Consider the following 21460-nt stretch of genomic DNA (forward strand, 5'->3'; position numbering starts at 1 on the left):
TCTTTGAGTATGGTCCTGGCTTGTGTTGACTGGGAAGCTACATCCTCAGTCCACAGCGTGAAGAGAAAGTCAAATGCTCGTGTTTCACACACACAGTCTCTGTTTTGGGCGTGGGAAAAAGTTTTTTTTTTTCCTAATGCCCGGGGAAAACTGTTTTCGACTTCCTAGTTATTATAATGCCTCATTGCCTTATAGAGTGCAGCGCATCCATTTATACATTCACACACGGCTTCTGCTTTGGGCAGGATTAAGCATACATTTTTGACTAATCTGGAAACCCGGTCAATGGTTTGTGTTGAATAGGGCTCAGGATGTCTGGACCCTGTGTGTCCGTGGATATGGACGATGTTGTCCAATATTATACTTTATCAAGCTGGTTTCCCGGATGAGTCAAAAATATAAATGTTTTTGCCCAAAACAAGGACAATGTGTGAAAAACCAGCACACAGTTAGTTGACTCATTCGGAGTTTGTCTCAATGATGTGTTATAACTTTACTGTTAATACAAACCAGACAGACAGAGACGACACAGGGTTATTTAGACGCTATGCGAGGAGGTCAGAGGTCAGACGACCTCGCCGCAGCCAGGAAGTTGCCATGCACCTGTATGTATGACTTTGTAGAGTGGTGTGAGGAATCACACTTGGTCCTCAATACCAACAAGACCAAAGAGATGTGCATAGACTTCAGGAAGCGTACAACGCCGACCTCTGCAACATCTATCAGAGGTCAGAATATAGAGATTGTAGAGGAATACAAATACCTGGGTGTCCTCTTGGACAATAAGCTTCAGTGGAGTAAATGTACAGACCTGATCTACAAAAAGAGCCAACAGAGACTGTACTTTCTATAACAGTTGGATTCTTTTAATGTAGACTGTACTATACTGACTCTGTTTTACAAATATTTTATTGCGAGTATTTGAACTTTTTGTATTGTTTGTTGGTTTGGCAATGCCACTGTCAGCCAGAGAAACATGCTGAGAAGGATTATTACCACAGCAAGCAAAGTACTTGGAGTCAAACAGACAGGCCTGGATGAGATCTTTAAGGTCAGGGCCCTCAAAAAATCCTTTTAGACCCAAGCCACCCCCTGTACCTGGACTTTGAATTACTCCCCTCTGGGTGCAGGTATAGGGCACCCCTCAGCAGGAAAAATAGAATGAGACAATCATTTGTGCCAGGTGTGATATCCCTCCTAAATAGCTCGGGCGAATGTTCCCATTGACCCCGTAAGCCAGCAGGCTCGTCTTAGCCCTACTGTTATATGATTGATTACAAGCCCATCATTTTGACTCGTGTCTGTGACGCAATTGAAACATCCTTACGGTGCTTTTGTAAGGCAAATGGATATGAAGTCACTATGTATGGTGTTTTTTAGGTAGGATTGGTGTGTAAATGTAACGTATTGTAATTTCAGTTGATCTGTTAATCAAGGAGCCTCTATTAAACGTTGATTAAGAGTCTTCTAGTGATTCATTTATTTGAAGACATGTGCTTCAACCTCTGGATGTCAGGAAATGTAAATCACACAGATGTCTCACTCAGAGATTGCAACAGATACTTAAGCCTGGAAAACTGCCTTGTTGGAAAGTCATCTGTTTTATAGTTTGATGAACACAGATGGAGATGTTATTTAATAGCGGATTCAGTCCAGGTCTGTTTGGTCCTTGGGCCTCTCCATGCGAGAGAAGCTTTGTTTTGGCCCAGATAATTCTGTCAGCTCTGGTACTGACTCTGATCCTAAGGACCCTAGATGTCAGATGTCAACACCAAGACAGGACATGCAGACCCCTGAGCCCTGTGTCCATTTCCGACAGGTTCCTTCCATTCCACTCTAACTTTCTCTCACTCTCTCCTTTGCCTTTTTCTCTTATTCTACCCTCTCACTTTTTAAATATTAAAGAATTCAAGTTTTTTGTTGTTGTTTACCACTACTGCTTAACCACGTTGAGCTAATGAATTTTGAGAAATGTGCTGTACATTTTGGTTAGTCATGTGTCAAAAGGGGTTCTCAGTAAAGTTTGGGTTGCATATGTGTATCTCAGGGTAGGATTGGTCCCTAATGTCTCCCCTCTATCCATACTGCTGTTTTAGTCTGACCAAACAGTCATGGCATTATGCCCTGCCACAGAAAGGACATGTTGTATTTCACAGAAAGGTGACTGCGCCTCAAGTTAATAAAGCAGTCAAATCATACACTTTCCCTCTCCTTCTCCCTCTAAGGTTTCTTTATTCCTGGGTTTCCCAAACTGCAGCGCTTCCAGGCGCACCACGATCAAATTCTTTCCAAACTCATCCCTAAACTGAAGAAACATCTGGTTAGATCATCTTTTTAAATGTTTTATTAACCCATCGACTACCCCCCCCCCCTCTTCGGAGGACACATATCCTGTTTGTTTTTTACAGCTTTTCTTCTACACATACTGTAACGGCTTTCGTCTGGTGAAGGAGAAGCGGACCAAAATGCAGCGTTCTATTTTTGATACATGTTTAATGACGATTAAAAAACACGAACAATACAAAAACAACAAACGGAACGTGAAAACCTATACAGCCTATCTGGTGACAACAAACACAGAGACAGGAACAATCGCCCACGAAACACTCAAAGAATATGGCTGCCTAAATATGGTTCCCAATCAGAGACAACGATAATCACCTGCCTCTGATTGAGAACCGCCTCAGGCAGCCATAGACTATGCTAGACACCCCCAAGACAAAACACACCACAAAAAAACCATGTCACTCCCTGGCCTGACCAAATAAATGCAGACAAACACAATATACTTTGACCAGGGCGTGACAGAACACCCCCTAAGGTGCGGACTCCCGGACGCACATCAAAACAATAGGGAAGGGTCCGGGTGGGCGTCTGTCCATGGTGGCGGCTCCGCGCGGGACGTGGACCCCACTCTATCAATGTCTTAGTCCCTCCTCCTCGCATCCTAAAATAGTCCACCCTCGCCGCCGACTATGGCCTAGTAGTCCTCACCCAGAACCCCACTGGACTGAGGGGCAGCTCGGGACTGAGGGGCAGCTCGGGACTGAGGGGCAGCTCGGGACTGAGGGGAAGCTCGAGACTGAGGGGAAGCTCGGCACTGAGGGGAAGCTCGGCACTGAGGGGAAGCTCGGCACTGAGGGGAAGCTAAGCACTGAGGGGAAGCTAAGCACTGAGGGGAAGCTCAGCACTGAGAGGAAGCTCAGGCAGGTAGTTGGATCCGGCAGATCCTGGCTGGCTGGCGGTTCTGGAAGAGTCTGGCTGACTGGCGGATCTGGAAGAGTCTGGCTGACTGGCGGATCTGGAAGACTCTGGCTGACTGGCGGATCTGGAAGACTCTGGCTGACTGGCGGATCTGGAAGACTCTGGCTGACTGGCGGATCTGGAAGACTCTGGCTGACTGGCGGATCTGGAAGACTCTGACTGGCGGCTGACTGGCGGATCTGGAAGACTCTGGCTGACTGGCGGATCTGGAAGACACTGGCTGACTGGCGGATCTGGAAGACTGGCTGACTGGCGGATCTGGAAGAGTCTGGCTGACTGGCGGATCTGGAAGACTCTGGCTGACTGGCGGATCTGGAAGACTCTGGCTGACTGGCGGATCTGGAAGACTCTGGCTGACTGGCGGATCTGGAAGACTCTGGCTGACTGGCGGATCTGGAAGACACTGGCTGACTGGCGGATCTGGAAGAGTCTGGCTGACTGGCGGATCTGGAAGAGTCTGGCTGACTGGCGAATCTGGAAGAGTCTGGCTGACTGGCGGATCTAGAAGAGTCTGACTGGCTGGCTGGCTGGGGTGGCAGGGTAGCCTAGTGGTTAGAGCGTTGGACTAGTAACCGGAAGGTTGTGAGTTCAAACCCCCAAGCTGACAAGGTACAAATCTGTCATTCTGCCCCTGAACAGGCAGTTAACCCACTGTTCCCAGGCCGTCATTGAAAATAAGAATGTGTTCTTAACTGACTTGCCTGGTTAAATAAAGGTAAAATTAAAAAAAAATATATATATATATATATTTTTTTTTTAAACTGGCGGATCTGGAAGATCTGGAAGAGTCTGGCTGACTGGCAGATCTGGAAGAGTCTGGCTGACTGGCGGATCTGGAAGAGTCTGGCTGACTGGCGGATCTGGAAGAGTCTGGCATAGCCCGCACTGGGCTATGCAGGCGAACCTGGGACACCTTGCACAAGCCTGGTGCCATGTAAGCCGGCCCAAGGAGACGCACTGGGGACCAGATGCGTAGAGCCGGCTTCATGGCATTTGGCTCGACGCTCACTCTAGCCCGGCCGATTCCCGGGCTGAAATATACCGCACCGGGCTATGCAACCGCACCGGGGACACCGTGCGCACCACAGCATAACATGGTGCCTGCCCGGTCTCTCCAGCCCCCCGGTAACCACAGGAAGTTGGCGTAGGTCTCTTACCTAGCGTCGCCATACTCCCTGTGAGCCTTCCCCAAGAAAGTTTTGGGGCTGACTCTCGGGCTTCCTTGCCAACCGTGTTCCCTCATATTGCCGGCTCCTCTCTCCGGCTGCCTCTGCTCTCCTAAGTGCCCCCACCTGTTCCCATGGGAGGCGATCTCTTCCAGCCAGTATTTCCTCCCATGTGTAGCAACCCTTGCCATCCAAAACATCCTCCCATGTCCATTCCTCATTTTGTTGCTCCTCCTGCCGCTGTTGCTTCTCCTGCTGCTCCTGCCTGTTGACACGCCGCTTGGTCCTGTTGTGGTGGGTGATTCTGTTACGGTTTTCTATGTGTGAAGGAGAGTCGGACCAAAATGTGGCGTGTAGATTGCGATCCATGTTTAATAAACTGAAGAAACACGAATCAAAATACAAACACTACAAAAACAATGAACGTAACGAAAACCGAAACAGCCTAATACTGGTGCAAACTAATACACGACAGACATCAGGACACTAAGGACAATCACCCACGAAACACTCAAAGAATATGGCTGCCTAAATATGGTTCCCAATCAGAGACAACGATAAACACCTGTCTCTGATTGAGAACCACTTCAGACAGCCATAGACTTATCTAGAACACCCCACTAAGCTACAATCCCAATACCTATGAAAAAACCCCAAGACAAAACATACCACATACAAAAACCCATGCCACACCCTGGCCTGACCAAATAAATGAAGAAAAAACACATACTAAATACTTAGACCAGGGCATGACACATAGATCACTGTTTAGGTTGCCTTCACACACACACACACACACACACACACACACACACACACACACACACACACACACACACACACACACACACACACACACACACACACACACACACACACACACACACACAGGAGGCGGGAGGTAAAGGAAAAAATTTAATCATACATGATTAGAGAAGAAAGCATGGCTTAACCCATAACCTTGTGGAGTTAGCATACACAGGTATGGTTTGTGCTTAGTACCCCCTAAAGGCTGGCCTCTTGTTGTGAATGAATGGACTATATGAACAAATACTTGTTCAGACGGCACACATTACTAATCTTTGTATTGTATTGCGTTATGCTTCCACAACCAATAAAATATTTATTTCAAACAAAGATAAGTATATTTTTTTTTAACCTAGACTAAGTCAGTTGGATTGAGACCCACTTGGGAGTTACAGACAGTTTATTTTGGGCGAGGCTTAAGCTTATAATTGTGAATCGAAACAATTTTTTTGGTGTGATTTACATTTGCTACCAATAGTCCCATCCTAAATATTGGATTTTTTTCATCCAAATGAAAGCCTCCAGTTTTGTTAATAGATACACTGTAACTTTTATCTACAGTTGAAGTCGGAAGTACACTTAGGTTGGAGTCATTAAAACTTGTTTTTCAACCACGCCATACATTTTTTGTTAATAACAAACTATAGTTTTGGGAAGTCATTTTTCCCAAAAATGGTTTAAGACAGATTATTTCACTTATAATTCATTACATCACAAATTCAGTGGGTCAGAAGTTAACATACACAAAGCTGACTGTGCCTTTAAACAGCTTGGAAAATTCCAGAAATTTATGTCATGAATTTAGAAGCTTCTGATAGGCTAATTGACATCATTTGAGTTAATTGGAGATGTTCCTGTGGATGTATTTCAAGGCCTACCTTCAAACTCAGTGCCTCTTTGCTTGACATCATGGGAAAATCAAAAGAAATCAGTCAAGACCTCAGAAAATAAATTGTAGACCTCCACAAGTCTGGCTCATCCTTGGGAGCAATTTCCAAACGCCTAAAGGTACCACGTTCATCTGTACACACAATAGTATGGGACCACGCAGCCGTCATTCTGCTCAGGAAGGAGACACATTCTGTCTCCTAGAGATGAATGTACTTTGGTTGCGAAAGGTGCAAATCCCAGAATAACACCAAAGGACCTTGTGAAGATGCTGGAGGAAACAAGTACAAAAGTATCTATATCCACAGTAAAATGAGTCCATATATCAACATAACCTGAAAGGCCGCTCAGCAAGGAAGAAGCCACTGCTCCAAAACCACCATAAAAAAGCCAGTCTACAGTTTGCAGCTGCACATGGGGACAAAGATCGTACTTTTGTCCTCTGGTCTGATGAAGCAAAAATAGAACTGTTTGGCCATAATGACCATCGTTATGTTTGGAGGAAAAAGGGGGAGTCTTGCAAGCCGAAGAACACCATCACAAGCGTGAAACACGGGGGTGGCAGCATCATGTTGTGGTGGTGCTTTGCCTCAGGAGGGGCTGGTACAGTTCACATAGAGGTGGCAGAACTGAAAAAGCGTGTGCGAGCAAGGAGGCCTACAAACCTGACTCAGTTACACCAGCTCTGTCAGGAGGAATTGGCCAGAAATTCACACAACTTATTGTGGAAAGCTTGTTTAAGGCTAGCCAAAACATTTGACCCAAGTTAAACAATTTAAAGGCAATGCTACCAAATAAAAGCTGAAATAAATCATTCTTTCTACTAATATTCTGACATTTCACATTCATAAAATTAAGTGGTGATCCTAACTGACCCAAGACAGGGATTTTTTACTAGGATTAAATGTCAGGAATTGTGAAAAACTGAGTTTAAATGTATTTGGCTTAGGGGATATAAACCTCCGACTTCAACTGTACTTGAAAAGTTATCTTAACATACATAATACACACAAATATATACATACATTTCTCAGAGCAGACTGTGGGCTGGTGGTGAGTATGAGGCTGTGTGTAGAGTCACTGATGACACATGATTAGTTTTGGGGGTTGCCAGTGTGTGGACCGTGGTTTGAGGGAAGATGGGTGGGGTATGACTGTGTAATGGTCTGTCTGTCTGTCTGTCTGTCTGTCTGTCTGTCTGTCTGTCTGTCTGTCTGTCTGTCTGTCTGTCTGTCTGTCTGTCTGTCTGTCTGTCTGTCTGTCTGTCTGTCTTATCCACTTAGTATGGGGCGGAGGGTGGACATGCTCTCCAAAGTCTGTCCCAAATGGCACCCTATTCTCCATATAGTGTACTACATTTGACCAGAGCCCTATGGGCCCTAGTCAAAAGTATTGCACTATAATGTGTCACACCCTGATCGGTTTCACCTGTTTTTGTGATCGTCTCCACCCCCCTCCAGGTGTCGTCCATCTTCCCCATTAGTCCCTGTGTATTTATACCTGTGTTCTCTGTTTGTCTGTTGCCAGTTCGTCTTGTTTGTCAAGCCCACCAGCGTTTTTGTGTCAGCTCCTGCTTTACCCCAGTCTCACTTTCCTCGTCCTCCTGGTTTTTGACTCTTGCCTGTCCTGATCCTGTACCCACCTGCCTGACTACTCTGCCTGACCCTGAGCCTGCCTGCCGTCCTGTACCTTTGCCCTACCTCTGGATTACCGACCTCTGCCTGACCTGACCCTGAGCCTGCCTGTCGTTGTGTACTTTTGCCCCTGTTGTTGTGATAAACATTGTTACTTCGACACGGTCTTACCTTGATACCTGATACTAATATGAATAAGGGGCCATTTGGGACACATCCTTAGTCATCCAACATCAATACATAATACACAGCCCTCACCCACACTCATATAAATAGCTGAGTAAGACTCGTGGCTTGGGGGAGGGAACTTTGCATACTATGCCTGTAAAGAGCAGAGCTATCCTGGCTTGTATTTTGGCTTTTGGTGTCTTTTCCATTGTGTAGAAAACGAGGGAGCGCGTGTGTGTGTGTGCGCATGTATGTATTATATTTGTGTTTCTAGGAAACCTCCCTGTAAGGGGTGTTTCTATTTGTGGGTGGGTGTGTGCGTCATATACTGCACAGATGACTTATTTTGTGGTTTGTAGGGCTGCAATTGAGAAAGCAAGAGATTAGTTAAAAACCCTTTTGGTCAGGGAAATACATGGTTGAACGTTCCATTACTACTCTGTTACTACACTCTTAGAAAAAAAGGATTCCAAAAGAGTTCTTTGGCTAATGATCTTGGAGATGGGGAAAGGGCCGACCGTTTGCAAGACTCCACCCAGGGCAGATCCCGGGTGGACAGCCATCCTTCTGCCCGAGACGATACCGGGGAGCCGGTATCGTCTCGGAGGACAAGCATCTGGGCAGAAGGACCTCTTTTGGTCAGGGCAATACATGGTTGAACGTTCCATTACTAGACTCTTGTAAAATAAAAGGCTTCCGAAAGAGTTCTTCGGCTGTCCCCATAGGATAACCTTTTTTGGATCTAGGTAGAACCATTTTTGGTTCCAGGTAGAACTCTTTTATGTTCTATATAGCAGATTTTTTTCTAAGAGTGCACCCTACAGATGAAAATCACATTTTATTTTGGGGTATGGTTAAGATGGGATCACATGCACCACGGCATTATCTGTCTCATTTCCTGAAGTTTTCAATGAAAGGTTCAATTCAAATTTTAAAGGTGGGAAAATAGAGAGAGAGAGGAATATAGAGAGCTCATACAAGAGGACAGAGAGAGGTGAATAGTAACTAAACATTTACCCTCTAACCCCATGTCTCCTTCGTATTTTCTCTCCCAGAGTTAATCTTAGTTCATAAAACAAACTAAAGCCAATATGATCCCCTCATTATTTTCCCTGATTACATTACTGTCCAGGTAACGAGCAGTGCACTCAACCATCACCTCCAAGTAAGCATTTTATATAGTCCGTCTGTGGTCCCGTGTGTTTTTGTGCAGATGTCGAACCATGGTGGCAGACATTGACAGCGTTAGTGCGAGTTGAAACACTACATTAATGCTGAAATAAATTGAGGGATTTAGTAACTGTTCCTTTGATACCTTTTATCTTTTAAATATCTTTTTTGAAAAAGAATTGTGTGTACATATTGTATGTACAGGTTTATTCTTATTTATTTCACCTTTATTTAACCAGGTAGGCTAGTTGAGAACAAGTTCTCATTTGCAACTGCGACCTGGCCTAGATAAATCAAAGCAGTGTGACACAGACAACAACTGTCGTGGAAGAATCAGAATTCTTTAGGTAACATTTATAAATAATATGTTTTATTCATTTTCATAAGCGTGCTTATGTGGGAAAATTACTTGGGCCCAGAGAGGGGAGAGGTCGGGTTAGTCTTATCTGTGAATGTGTCTGTAAACTATTCCTAAACCATGTGAAGGGATGGGGTGATTAATGGGGAACCAGTTCGGTGGCTCCACAATGTCTGTGTGCCAGTCACATCTCTCTGTGATCTTGTCCAGGAGGGGGTGTATTTGATATATGCCATTGGATGAGGTAATGTTTTTGGTCCTAATTGGTACCGAGAACGAGATAAGAACTTAGTTTAGGAGACCTAACTGAACGATAATGCCAATGCTGTCTGGCCATGTGTGTCTTTGCTATAATGGATCTCAGTTGCCAACATGTAAGGACTCTCAGAGAATTAATTGATAGACACTGAATTGATCTGAGAGTCTCAGGGCTATGGTGAAGCTCATATAATTAAAGATGGACTTTATGATAACTCTGACTTGTGTTTGTTTTGCTCTCTCATGATTTGGTAATAGAGGAAATTTCCACGACACAACACAGAGTTACACATGGAGTAAACAATAAACAAGCCAATAACACAATAAAAAAGTCAATGACACAGTAGAAAAAATAAAGTCTATATACAGTGTGTGTAAAAGGCATGAGGAGGTAGGCAATAAATAGGCCATAGGAGTGAATAATTACTATTCACCTCCTATGGCTGCGGTCCCTGTACAGGGATCAAAATCAGCGGAAATTCCAGAGCGCCAACTAATAGTACTCGATACAACTCAAACTTTCATTAAAACACGCATGCAGGGTACTCAATTAAAGCTACACTCGTTGTGAATCTAGCCAACATGTCAGATTTTTAAAATGCTTTTCGGCGAAAGCATGAGAAGCTATTATCTGATAGCATGCACCCCCCGAAATACACAAAGGGGACATAAACAAAATAATTAGCGTAGCCGGCGCTACACAAAACGCAGAAATAAAATATAGAACATTCATTACCTTTGATGAGCTTCTTTGTTGGCACTCCTATATGATTGGGTCTTTTTTTCGATTAAATCGGTCCCAAAATGTCCATTTATGAACACCGTCAAATCCAGGAAAAAAACTCTGTTTCAAAACGCAACGTCATTTTTAAAAATTAAAACAGTTGCCTATAAACTTTGACAAAACACTTCAAACTACTTTTGTAATCCAACTTTAGGTATTAGTAAATGTTAATAAACGATCAAATTAATCACGGGGCGATCTGTATTCAATTGCAGCAAGTCTTGAAATCATCGTCCATTTTCTCCCTTTCATAACTTCCTCTGGTATACTCAACGACAGGAAGTGCCTATTAATAATTTGACCAAGGATTAACTTCAACACAATTCCCAACACTGGCGACATCGTGCGGAAAGCTATAGGAACTGTAAACCGGACGCTATCTATTTTCCCTTGCCATAGACAATACAGAGACTGGCAGATTGATATTTTTTTCATGTTTTTTGTGAACAGTTTTCCTTGGGATTTTGCCTCCTACACACGTTCTGTTATAGTCACAGACATCATTTAACCAGTTTTATAAACTTCAGAGTGTTTTCTATCCACACATACTAATCCTATGCATATACTATATTCCTGGCATGACTAGCAGGACGTTGAAATTTTGCACGATTTTTAACAAAAAGCTGCGAAAATTCGCAGCCTCCTTAACAGGTTTTAACACTTGTGTGATAAATGAGCAAGTAGAGATACTGGTGTGCAAATGAGCAGAAAAGTAAATAAAATAAAAACAGTATGGGGATGGGGTAGGTAAATTGGGTGGGCTATTTACAGATGGACTATGTATAGCTGCAGCGATCGGTTAGCTGCTCAGATAGTTGATGTTTAAAGTTGGTGAGGGAAATAAACGTCTCCAACTTCAGCGATTTTTGCAATTTGTTCCAGTCACTGGCAGCAGAGAACTGGAAGGAAAGGCGGCCAAATGAGGAGTTGGCTTTGGGGATGATCAGTGAGATGTACCTGCTGGAACATGTGCTACGGGTGGGTGTTGTTATCGTGACCAGTGAACTGAGATAAGGCGGATCTTTACCTAGCATAGACTTATAGATGACCTGGAGCCAGTGGGTCTGGCGACGAATATGTAGCGAGGGCCAGTCAACTAGAGCATACAGGTCTCAGTGGTGGGTGGTATAAGGTGATTTGGTAAGAAAATGGATGGCACTGTGATAGACTGCATCCAGTTTGCTGAGTAGAGTATTGGAAGCTATTTTGTAGATGACATCGCCGAAGTCGAGGATCGGTAGGATAGTCAGTTTTACTAGGGTACGTTTGGCGGAGTGAAGGAGGCTTTGTTGTGAAATAGAAATACGAGATTCTAGATCTGATTTTGGATTGGAGATATTTAATATGAGTCTGGAAGGAGAGTTTACAGTCTAGCCAGACACCTAGGTATTTATAGTTGTCCACATATTCTAGGTCAGAACCGTCCAGGGTGGTGCTGCCAATCAGGCTGGCGGGTGCGGACAGTGAACGGTTGAAAAGCATGCATTTGGTTTTACTAGCATTTAAGAGCAGTTGGAGGCCACGGAAGGAGTGTTGTATGGCATTGAAGCTTTGGAGGTTAGTTAGCACAGTGTCCAAGGAAGGGCCAGAAGAATACAGAATGTGTGTGGTGAATATATTGGCTCACATGCTTAGCCTTTTGTTAACAACACTGTCATCTCAGATTTTCAAAATATGCTTTTCAACCATAGCTACACAAGCATTTGTGTAAGAGTATTGATAGCTAGCATAGCATTAAGCCTAGCATTCAGCAGGCAACATTTTCACAAAAACAAGAAAAGCATTCAAATAAAATAATTTACCTTTGAAGAACTTCGGATGTTTTCAATGAGGAGACTCTCAGTTAGATAGCAAATGTTCAGTTTTTCCAAAAATATTATTTGTGTAGGAGAAATCGCTCCGTTTTGTTCATCACGTTTGGCTAAGAAAAAAAAACGAAAATTCAGTCATTACAAAGCCAAACTTTTTTCCAAATTAACTCTATAATATCGACAGAAACATGGCAAACGTTGTTTAGAATCAATCCTCAAGGTGTTTTCACATATCTATTCGATGGTAAATCATTCGTGGCAGTTGCCTTTCTCTTCTGAACCAAATGGAAACGTGCATGCAGCTGGAGATTACGCAATAATTTTGACGGAGGACACCAGGCGGACACCTGGTAAATGTAGTCTCTTATGGTCAATCTTCCAATGATATGCCTACAAATATGTCACAATGCTGCAGACACCTTGGGGAAACGATAGAAAGTGTAGGCTCATTCCTTGCGTATTCACAGCCATATAAGGAGACATTGGAACACAGCGCATTCAAAATCTGGGGCATTACCTGTTTGAAATTTCATCTTGGTTTCGCCTGTAGCATCAGTTCTGTGGCACTCACAGATAATATCTTTGCAGTTTTGGAAACGTCAGAGTGTTTTCTTTCCAAAGCTGTCAATTATATGCATAGTCGAGCATCTGTTCGTGACAAAATATCTTGTTTAAAACGGGAACGTTTTTCATCCAAAAATTAAATACTGCCCCCAGAGGTTCAAGAGGCTACCAGCTGCTATTCCAGCTGCTACTCCAGCTACTCCAACATCCCCAGTCTGTCTTGTTCTTCTGTTGTTCATCTTCATTAAAACTAGGGCACCTAAGTATGGCAGTACTGAACACCACCATTGGTTCCTTGGCGTGGATGTCGATTAAGGCACCCCCCCGCCCCTCTCTGATTCATAGGGGTTGGGTTAAATGCGGAAAACACATTTCAGTTGAAAGCATTCAGTTGTACAACTGACTAGGTATCCCCCTTTCCCTTTACTTTGAAAGCTGGCCCCCAAAATTCTAATTTTGAATCCAACCAACTGTCCATTTGTCAGAATGTAAACTTACTTAGACGTCTCTTTCTGTAAATCAGTTGCTCCCGTAACATTTTAAAGCGCCCCAGCCAAGCTAAAGCCTCTCAAATAGACAAAACTAGTTTTTTTTGCCTTTACCTCCCTTATCTCACCTCATTTGCTCACATTGTATATAGACTTATTTTTCTACTGTATTATTGACTGTATATTTGTTTTACTCCATGTGTAACTCTGTGTTGTTGTGTATGTCGAACTGTTTTGCTTTATCTTGGCCAGGTCGCAATTGTAAATGAGAACTTGTTCTCAACTTGCCTACCTGGTTAAAAAAAATGTGAAAAAAATAAGAAAATAAAAAAAGGCAATGTTCCCGTGCTCGAGGTGACGCTGCATATGTCGGCTCAATCAGAAATTACCTGTATATGGCGCATTGTCGACAAAGTGTGATTGGATTAAATCCCGGCCTCACACTTTAAGCCACAATCCAGTAGGGACTGGTCGGGAAACACTGCTTCACGATTTATGTGAAAGCTAGCATTGTAGAAAGGATGACAGACAGACAGTGTTGATGTAGATAACAACACTGGTCTCAGGTCTGACGTTAGCATAATAAAGTTAACCCTGTTCAATGTCTGTTTGTTTTTTTACATCTGACCCTTGGTCTTTCTCTAGGGTCCCTTCATTAGAATCAGACGGGGATGTCATATTCACTGAAACATTAGGCTACATAACAGACCACCGTGTGCTTCCAAAACATAAGGGTATATTCACGTCAGCCACAGGGTGTTATAGACCCCCTTGCTCCCTCTGCCACGCACACACCCCAAACACACTCACACACACACTCCCCTGTTTCCACAAACCAAACAAATTCCGTGTGGTTCCTTTTCTCTCTGGTCATCTTGGGAGTAGCACCTAGCGAAACAGTGCACACCCTTGTTCATTCTTGGAGACCAAGCAAATAAATTAAATGGAACAACGTACAGTTGGTTTCACCATAGAGAGATAAAAATAAATTAAAAATAACATAAGTGTGGTGCTTATTGCTATCACTAGATATTTAAGATGGTCTAGTATATCTACCCATATGGATATACAGTACATACTGTAAATACAGTATGATATTAACTTAAACCTGCATATACTTTGACAGACACTGTGGCTACTTCGGGAGCCTTAGCGTCATTAAACAAGGAAGTAGTCATTTTAAGATTGCAATCTCTTTCACAGGAGCAGATTCTCTCACTGCCCTCTGGTTGCTGGGTTTAAGCACCTCTTCTAATGCCTTCCACATATGTTGCGTGGTAAGTGACTGGTATAGCTACGGCTGAGGACCACCATTCCTTATTTAAGAGTCTATAGGGAAGACCGTGCCATTGAGCCCAGCTAAACCCAACTCTCCTCCCAAACTTGACATCTGATGACCTGTATCTGAGAATTCGATCGTTGAACCGTTCGTAAAGTTTCATCTGCATAGAGATATAATAAGACACAGAATTGATTCGATGTACCTGTGATATTTCTCAAACATACATTAATTTCTCAAACATACATGTATTTTATATAGTTTTCAAGGTAGTCTTGTTGTTAATCCCACCACAGTGTCCGATTTCAAATAGGATTTACGGGGAAAGCACCACAAACAATTATGTTAGGTCACCAACAACTCACTGAAATACACAGCCAACTTTACCAGCCAACGAGAGAGAAAAAGCACAAATAGAGATAAAATTAATCACTAACCTTTGATAATCTTCCTCAGATGACACTCATAGGACTTCATGTTACACAATACATGCATGTCTTGTTTGATAAAGTTCATATTTATATCAGAAAATCGGAGTTGGCGCATTGGCGCATTACATTCACTAGTTCCAAAACATTCAGTGATTTTGCATAGCCACATCATTCAACAGAAATACTCCTTAATGCAACTGCTGTGTCAGATTTCAAAAAAACTTTACGGAAAAAGAAACCCATGTAATAATCAGAGACGGCGCTCAGAAGTAAAAACATCACAGCCGCAAAGATGGCGTCAATATAAACAAGAAATTACATGATAAATATTCCCTTACCTCTAATGATCTACATCAGAAAGCACTCCAGGAATCCCAGGTCCACAATAAATGTTTGTTTTGTTCGAAAATGTCCGTTATTTATGTCAAAATACCTTCTTTTGTTAGCGCGTTTGGTATACATATCCAAACGCTAATTCTGGTCAGCGTTATATCAGACAAAAACTTCAAAAAGTGATATTACCTGTAGAAGAAACATTTCAAACTAAGTACAGAACCAATCGTTGGGATGTTTTTAACATATAGCTTCAATAAAGTTCCAACCGGAGAACCTCCTTCTTGTCTTCGTGAGCCAAGGAACGCAAGTGACTTCCACGATGAATAAACATGATCAGAAAATGGCTGACTGCCAGACACCTGACTGATTCTGCTATCATTCACTCCCACAACATCATAGAAGTCTCATTATAATTTCTATTGATGGTTGACATCGAGTGGAACCCCTAGGCAGTGCAAATCTAGAGCCCCCCAGGATTGCCCTGAGCAGAGAGAGGTAAGGGCTGTGTGTGTGTGTGTGTGTGTGTGTGTGTGTGTGTGTGTGTGTGTGTGTGTGTGTGTGTGTGTGTGTGTGTGTGTGTGTGTGTGTGTGTGTGTGTGTGTGTGTGTGTGTGTGTGTGTGTGTGTGTGTGTGTGTGTGCATGTGCCTTCTTGTATGCTTAGGCACACAGAGATATTGTTTCCCTCCACCTGGTACCAATTATAATCACATGCCCCATTAACCTGTTAGCTTCCAGTTAGACTCAGCTCTGTGTCTCTGTTGAGCCCTGTGATCTCAGTAACTATAACCAGAGAGGTGAAGCGCGTAAAATCTGTCCAAAATAAGCCGTATGGGCTTGTCGCCTGCTTTTCTGCATTTGGCACAACGACTCCCATTGATAGAGCGGAGACATGAGCATCTCGACATTATATACAGATCTTTGCCGTAACGACCTGCCTCTGTACTCTAGGGAGGTGAAGAGACCACATGTTCAAAAACAAACGTCACATCAGGGAACCAGTGTTCTATTTATAGTCCTTTGTTAACAGTAAAAAGGTGCACTTTTTTCAATTCTCAAAAGTTATGGGACACACATTAAGACTACAAAAAGCACCCTACGTCAACCTGTTTTAGCCCACTGCAGGAAATTAAGTAGTTGTTTTTGTAAAAAAGGCTGAGGAATTGGACCTTTATGGCAGATTTGAAGGAGTTATGGGATTTTGAGTCATTGAGGAAAGTGAATGAATTATATTACTTCATTGCTTGAATCTTTGCTCCTCCCCACAGACTGTTTATGCTCCTTCCCCCTCTGATGGAGTAGATACAAGTTGCCGTGGTGCACGCGGAGCACCGCCACAGCCTATTGGTGGACTGCGATGATGTCAGACAGACCACCAGACAGCTCCTCCAAGGATTGGACTGTGAGCCCAGACCGCTGAGGTAGAAACACACTGAGCGTTGCATATTTAATGGCATACACTCACCAGCCAGTTTATTAGGTACAACCATCTAGTACTGGGTTGGACCCCCCTTTGCCTCCAGAACAGCCTGAATTTTTGGGACATTCTACAAGGTGTCGAAAACATTCCACGGGATGTTGGTCAATGCTGACACAATGGCATCACACAGTTGCTGCAGATTGGACGGTGGTTCATTCATGATGTGAACAGCCCATTCCATAAAATCACAAAGACGCTCTATTGGGTTGAAGTATCTATTGGGACTGACCAAGCCACTCAAGTAAACTGAAGTCGCTGTCATGTTCCCAGCAATTTTTCCACTCCTCAATTGTCCAGTGTTGGGGATCACGTGCCTACTGGAGCCGCTTCTTCTTGTATTTAGCTGATAGGAATGGAACCCTTCTGTTGCAGTAGCCCATCCGTGACAAGGATCAACGAGTTGTGAGTTCCAAGATGCCGTTCTGCACACCACTGGTGTACTGCGTCACTGTTGTGGCCCACCTGTCAGATTGTACAATTCTTGCCATTCTCGTCAACAAGCTGTTTTCGCCCACAGAACTGACACTGACGGGATGTTTTTGTTCTACACACCATTCGCTTAGGTCACACTTTTGCCCATTCGGATGGTCATTCGAACAGTAACTGAATGCCTCGATGCCTGTCTGCTGCCTGCTTTATATAGCGAGCCACGGCCACGTGACTTACTGTCTGTAGGAGCGATCTATTTTCGTGAATGGGGTGGTGTACCTAATAAATTGGCCGGTGAACGTATCTGTAACGTACTGTAACATGCAATAGAAAGATGCTGAACCATACTGTGAAACCAGTACATAACAGTACGCCTGCCACCATTATCGAAGAGTTATGAATGTTGGAAGTTTTCATTGTAGCCTCTCTCTCTCCTTATCCTCTTGTCTCTCCCTCTCTCCCAGGCTTAAGTGTTGCTCCAGCTCATTTAGGCGTGCGGACTCTAAGGCTGCTACAGAGAAGCTTCAGGGTGGATCCTGGCTTCCGCATGCTGACCTGTGGCAGAGCGGACCTGATTGGTCCGGCAACACAGCTACTGGGACCATCAGGGATTAACACTATGGATGACCAGATAGGACTGGGGATAGGGAATAAGAGATACATGGTGGGGATAGAGGTAGGGTGAGTTGGGGAGAGGGGTAGGACATATACATATTCAGACATAAGACTGGTAGGTTTTGACAGGGAAGGTAAAAGAGTCAGAGGATTTATCCTCCCTGTCAATACTTGTCAGTCTTCTGTTTGAAGACGTATACTGTATGCCCTACTGGTGTTCGAGAGTGTAGAGAGTCAATAAAACTGTTCAGAGTAAGATGTGTATTCTCTGACCTACAGGGTATGACCACTGATGTACACATGTTCGCGTGGAGACGAGTCTCTGGTCCAGATACTGGTGGAGGCTGGAGCCAACCTGGAAATGGCGGTAAACACTACTACTCTCTAGATATTATCATAACATGATATAGATAGTATATCATGTCGTGGGTTGAGCAGGAAATCCGGAATCCTCCGAAAGAGGGTTTCTTGGAAAACCAGGGATTTTTGAAAAGCTACTGGAATTTCGCCTAATCATGTAATGTAAAGACTTTGTGCTGAAACTGCCTCTACTACACCGTGATCATTTCACTTGATGGCAATGTTTACCAAAGCTTTGAATGTATATACATTTTATACATAGATATTTAATGTTTTCCATTCTTCTCTCAGGTTCCTTGCTGTTTTCCCAGACAGCCCTCGGTCCACCCAGACCGTCGTGTTTGGGTGGCCCTCACCTTCGCTGTGCTGCATAGACACCTCGTGGTATCTCAGGTGAGTCCTCACTGCCCAGTGGAAAGGGTCTAACACAGTTTCTTACGCATACATCTCAGCCTTGATGGTGCCACTGTGCGTAGCCCGTGGGAAGGGCTTTTGTCTGTGCAGTGTAGTACTAACCATTCCTCTGGGTTTCTGTGTTGTATAGCTCCTGTTGGAGATGGGTGCAGATGTGGAGGGCACTGCTGTTACTTCCAGCCAGGAGAGCTCTGCTGAGACTCCTCTACAGCTGGCCTCTGCTGCTGGGAACTATGAAATGGTGAGCCTGCTGCTGGCCCACGGGGCTGACCCACTGAGTGCATGATTGTAACTCTCTGACATCCCCGCTCTACGAGGACATGAACTGCTTCAACTTCGCCGCTGCACACGGACACAGGTAGTTGCACCTGTCTGACTAGTCCAGGCTTGGGCCATGTCTCAATAGTCTAAAGTGTTGTTCTTTCCTTGTCTATTTCCTTCAGTCAGAACTGAATGAATGAATGGATACTCATCCGCTACTCTCCGACAGGAACGTCCTGAGGAGGCTTCTGACTCAGCCCCAGCAGAGGAAGGAGGACATTCTCTCTCTGCCGGAGATACTGGCTGAGGGGTTCCAGGAGAAGGAAGAGGAGGCTGGCTCACTACCTCCCCCCAGCCTCAAGCCTTGTAGCCCTGCTGTCTACCCCAGTAGCAGCAGGCTGCCTACTACAGCACTGTGCAAGGCTACCTGGATGTCACCATGGAGCTACGATCACTGGGTATGGATTGTCGGTAGGCCTACTTCTTTTATATATGTCATCATCATCGTTTTCTGAAGGACTTGTGAATCATGCATTCTGAAAGCACAGAAATATTATTTGATCCACTTTAGGTTGTTCGAGACTTTGTTCTCAATGACTGACCAAGGTAAATCATCTATTGGGACCCTAATTTGTGGCGTTATTTGTTCCTCAGGTGTCCCCTGGAAGCTCCACGTGTGGCTGGAGTCCCTCCATGTAGCCCAGCAGCTAACCAGGAATGAGGTGACGCTCTCTCTCCTCAGAGACTTCACCACTATCAGGCCACGGGGACCACTGCCAGGAGCTGGTCTCGCCCGCCCTACCTCTCTTGTTTAACATGCTTGCAACCAGCAAGGTAGCCATGACTTGCAGTCCATAACTTGGACCTTGCAGTCCAATTTCTCCTTCAGTCGGTGTTGTTTGGGTTTTACCATGTGGACTACAGGTTTCAGTGAGTAGATGTTCCGGGAAACCTCAAACCAAAAGCAGAGTATGAATCAGACAAATCGATCCAACGTCTAAGAAATTCTCAAATCAGTTGTTATAAAATGGGTAGGAAACTTGCAATGTCTGTTACATAAAATCACAACTCTTTCTGAACATGATTATGTCCCTTTAGGAATATGCCATAACCAAGAGACTGTCAGCCATCTTCTCTCGCTGCTCCGGCTCTGCTCCTACTCCCTCTGTTCCTCCGATGGACCTCGCTCTCTCCACGCAGCTAGGTATGAAGACCGGCGTACTCTCTCTCTCTCTCGAGAGAGATGGAACAAACTACAGTCTGTTTATTAGTTGTTCAGATTTTTAGGGTCCGAGTTTTCACTACATTTTAGCAAGTGTAACTGTGTAAATCATGCTTAGTTGTGTACATGCATTTCAATGTATGTTCCTGACTCTAAGAGGTGTCAACGTCACTTCGTTCGCTTGCTTTCCTCCACCAGATGCTCATTTCCTGAACAACCCAGAGATGTCTGACGTAATGTTGTTCGTGGAAGGCCGTCCCTTCTATGCCCACAGGGTCCTCCTCATGTCTGCCTCCAAGAGGTGAGCTAGCACTTCCCTCCTCACACCTGAGGTGGCCGCCTGAGACTGAATGAATAGAATGCTCATTATCAAGTATGAGCTCTAGAGTTTTCAGCGCAACCTGAGCTTTTGAGGCCACAAGTTGGTTATCAAGTCTCTTTTGTCTCTGTCAGGTTTCGGTCTCTGCTGAGTTTCTGTGGGTCGAACACCGGCACCATCCACATCACTGACATCACATACAGCACCTTCCAGAGGATGATGAGTTGTCTGTACTGTGGAGGGACTGAAGGGCTGAGGCTGTCACAGGCTGACGCTGTGGAGGCAAAAAATGCATCCTCATTTACACTGATAGAACTTCATTCATTCATTGTTGATCCAAACATTTACCACAGTCGTTAAGCTTTAGGAATGGCCCCCACTATCACTTGTCATTGAGGAGTGGAAAGAAAACATAGTGGAGGTCACTCATAAAATGTAAGCACTTTGGGGAAGTGTAATTGAATGTTTGGACATGTGATGGAAGTATGCACTGCTCCTCTGTCAGCAGCTGCCGCCAGTGGTCTGTTTCTTCCAGCTGAAAGTGCTAGAGAGGCAGTGTGAGATTCTGCTCTCTCTCTCTGTACAGGATCACGGGGCGGCAGAGCTCAGGAGGTTTAGTGAAGGTGTCTTCCTGCAGCACGTGGAACAGCTCCTGGAGAGAGAGGACTTCCACAGGCTGCTCCTGGAAGGGGCCCGTCGGGACCAGCTTCCTCCAAAGACAGAGCCCCGGAGTGGACCACGTCAGGACCGACACTCCTCTCTCCTCCTGGAGGATTTGGAGGACACTTTGGTCCACAGGCTGCTCTTGCTCTACCCTCCCTGCAGAGAGTAAGCCACTGGCTGCATCTCAGTAGTCATAGTTTGCTTCTTTGTTCTTTCATTGTTTTGTTTCCTTCAACTGTACTGATGTGAAATAAGTACATAAGTGAAAGTCAAGTAGCTATATCTGTTCTTAA

General features: G+C 44.3%; 1 pseudogene; it reads left to right on the plus strand.

The window, feature by feature from the left end:
• Positions 1 to 547: 547 nt before the first annotated feature.
• LOC135553088 (ankyrin repeat and BTB/POZ domain-containing protein 2-like) lies at positions 548 to 21336 on the plus strand (annotated as a pseudogene).
• Positions 21337 to 21460: the final 124 nt, after the last annotated feature.

The sequence above is a fragment of the Oncorhynchus masou genome, chromosome 2 (genome assembly GCF_036934945.1).
Source record: "Oncorhynchus masou masou isolate Uvic2021 chromosome 2, UVic_Omas_1.1, whole genome shotgun sequence".
In the NCBI taxonomy this organism is placed as follows: Eukaryota; Metazoa; Chordata; class Actinopteri; order Salmoniformes; family Salmonidae; genus Oncorhynchus; species Oncorhynchus masou.